Raw genomic sequence first — 3,427 nt, 5'->3', positions numbered from 1 at the left:
GAGAGTGCGCTTCATCTTCTTCTTCCCATCCTCCACCCCCCACCCCACTGAGAGAGTACAAGAATTTGACCCGAGAAGGCTTGAATGGGTAGCAAACACATAATCCATTTCCTTCCTTCCTTCCTTCCTCTCTCTCTCTCTTCTTTCTTTCTTTCTTTCTTTCTTTCTTTCTTTCTTTCTTTCTTTCTTTCTTTCTTTCTTTCTTTCTTTCTTTCTTTCTTTCTTTCTTTCTTTCTTTCTTTCTTTCCTTCTTTCCTTCTTTCTTTCTTTCCTTCCTTTCTCTCTTTCTCTCTTTCTCTCTCTCTCTCTTTCTCATCTTTCTCTCAGGAAGGGTGTCAACCGGGCACAGTGGCTCACACCTGTAATTCCAGCACTTGGGGAGGCCAAGGCGGGGGGATCACGAGGTCAGGAGTTCGAGACCAGCCTAGCTAACATGGTTTCACCCATCTCTACTAAAAATACAAAAATTAGCCAGGCATGGTGGCGGACGCCTGTAATCCCAGCTACTTGGGAGGCTGAGACAGGAGAATCGCTTGAACCTGGGGGGGGTGGAGGTTGCAGTGAGCTGAGATTGTGCCACTGCACTCCAGCCTGGGCAAGAGTGAAACTTGGTCTCAAAAAAATAAATAAAATAAGAGAAGGGTGTCTCACTTTGTGGCTCAGGCTGGAGTGCAGTGACATGATCATAACTCACTGCAGCCTCAAATTCCTGGGCTCAAGCAATCCTCCCACCTGAGCCTCCCTAGTAGCTGGGACTACAGACAGGTGCCACTGTGCCTGGTTAATTTTTAAAACTTTTTTGTAGAAACAGGGTCTCATCATCTTGCCCAGGCTGGTCTTGAACTCCAGGCCTTAAGCAATCCTCCCACCTTGGCCTCCCAATATGCTGGGATTACAGGCATGAGTCACCATGCCTGGCCCATAATCCATTTATTGATCTCACCTCAGTTCTCAGACAACTTGCTGCAGTGGATCTAATACAGAATGTTCTTGCAGCTAAGAAAGAGTGGATGATGAATGAAGCAGGCTGAGAAGTGTTACATTGCTTTTGTTGGCATTTTCACCCCAAAATTGCATAGTTCTCAAACTGGAGACAGTACAGTGTCACGGTAAGGATAAAAGATTCTGGATCCAGATTCAGTTTCCTCATTTGTAAAATGGAAATGAGAATACCTACTTCAGGCCACACACGGTGGCTCATGCCTGTAATCTAGCACTTTGGGAGGCCGAGGCAGGTGGATCACCTCAGGGCAGGTGGATCACCTGAGGTCAGGAGGTCAAGATCAGCCAGGTCAACATGATGAAACCCTGTCTCTACCAAAAATACAAAAAATTAGCCGGGTGTGGTGGCACATGCCTGTAATCCCAGCTACTCGGGAGACTGAGACAGGAGAATCGCTTGAACCCAGGAGGTGGAGGTTGCAGTGAGCTGAGATCGTGCCACTGCACTCCAATCTGGGCAACAAGAGCAAAACTCTGTCTCAAAAAAAAAAAAAAAAAGACTAATACCTACTTCAAAGGCTAGTTGTGAGAATTAAATGAAATAGTACTTGTAAAGTATATGGGACAGTGCATGGCACATAATGGGCACTCATTGTGTGTGTGTGTGTGTGTGTGTGTGTGTGTGTGTGTGTGTGTGTGTTTGAGACGGAGTCTTGCTCTGTTGCCAAGCTGGAGTGCAGTGGCGCGATTTTGGCTCACTGCAACCTCCACCTCCTGGGGTCAAGCAATTCTCCTGCCTCAGCTTCCCAAGTAGTGGGGACTACAGGCATGCACCACCATACCCAGCTAATTTCTGTATTTTCAGTAGAGACGGGATTTCACCATGTTGGCCAGGCTGGTCTTGAACACCTGACCTCAAGTGATCTGCTCGCCTTGGCCTCCCAAAGTGCTGGGATTACAGATGTGAGCCACTGTGCCTGGCTTACAGCATTATAATCTTATGAGACCACTGTTATTATACATGCAGTCCATCATTGACATAAAGTTTGTTATGTGGTGCATGATTGCATAATGAAAGCTACTGTGTATGGGCCACCTGGCAACAGGATCATTAGAAATATTCCCAGGGTCACTGCAACAGCAAGTTTAGACAGCACTTTACTATGTGGCAGCCACTACGCTAAGTGGTTTACATCTTATGCACTCATGACACTTATGAAGCTATTCTACAGATGAGGAAACTGAGGCATAGAAACACTAAGAGTTATATGGCTTGTAAGTGGCAGAGCTGGGATTCAAACCCAGGGAGTATGGTTCCTTTCTGGAGAGCAGTTTAACAATATGAATCAAAAGGAGGCTACACTTCCTCCCTGCATTAGTTGCTAGTGTTTTGCTACATCCCTTCTAGGAAGAATAAGTGGAAATACATAAATTTCCAAGACAGGCAGACTTGGGCTCAAATCTGGATTCAATTCTTTATCAGCTGTATCATCTTTATCAAGTTATTTGAAAGCTCTGTTAATTTTTCTCATCTATAAAATGGGAACAATCACCCCTGTCTTAGAGAGTTGCTGTGAGAATTAAATGCAACCACATATGATAGAGCCTGTTACCTATTTTTACAGTGCTCTCAGATGCACTAGGCTTGGCCTAAATGGACATTTTCTTTTCAAGTCTCTTTCATGACCTAAATTATTTTTAGACCCATAACCATCCCTCCTCTCCCTCTCTCCCTCTCTCCCTCCCTCCCTCCCTCCCTCCCTTCCTTCTTTCCTTCCTTCAAATTTTTAGAGACAGGGTCTGCTCTATCACCCAGGCTGGCATTATCAGAGCTCCCTGCAGCCTCAACCTCCTATGCTCAAGCGATTCTTCCACCTCAGCCTCCCAAGTAGGTGGGACTACAAGTGCATGCCATCACACCTGGCCTTTTTTTTTTTTCATACAGATGAGGTCTCACTATGTTGCCCAGGTTGGTCTCAAACTCCTGAGCTCAAGTAATCCTCCTGCCTTGGCCTCCCAAAGTGCTGTAGGCCTGAGCCACCATGCCCAGCCCCCCATAACCATTTCTGACTACATGTTAAATACCCTATGTATAAGAGTCTTGGAAGTTGCTCTATTTTATATTTCTATTTTCTTTCTCTGTATTTATCATCTTTGACTCTGTTTCTCTCTTATTCTCCTATTTTCTCTCTCTTCTACTCTTCCTTTCCTACATGGATAATCTTTTTTTGATCTTTTTTTCCTACTAAATAACCTTTTTGGTCTTTTTTCCTACAGGGATAATCTCATTTTTTGTCTAAATTGATTGTGAATTGAGAGGGAATGGACAATGGCTTGTGTGTTAAATTTACAAACACAATATAGTCATGAAGATTACAAGAAACATCAACGAGGCCTGGTGTGGTGGCTCATGCCTGTAATCCCAGCACTTTGGGAGGCTAAGCTGAGCGGGTCACCTGAAGTCAAGAGTTCGAGACCAGCCTGG

The sequence above is a fragment of the Rhinopithecus bieti genome, unplaced genomic scaffold (assembly GCF_001698545.2).
Source record: "Rhinopithecus bieti isolate Rb0 unplaced genomic scaffold, ASM169854v2 scaffold_2432, whole genome shotgun sequence".
Lineage (NCBI taxonomy): Eukaryota > Metazoa > Chordata > Mammalia > Primates > Cercopithecidae > Rhinopithecus > Rhinopithecus bieti.
This window is presented reverse-complemented; position numbering follows the sequence as displayed.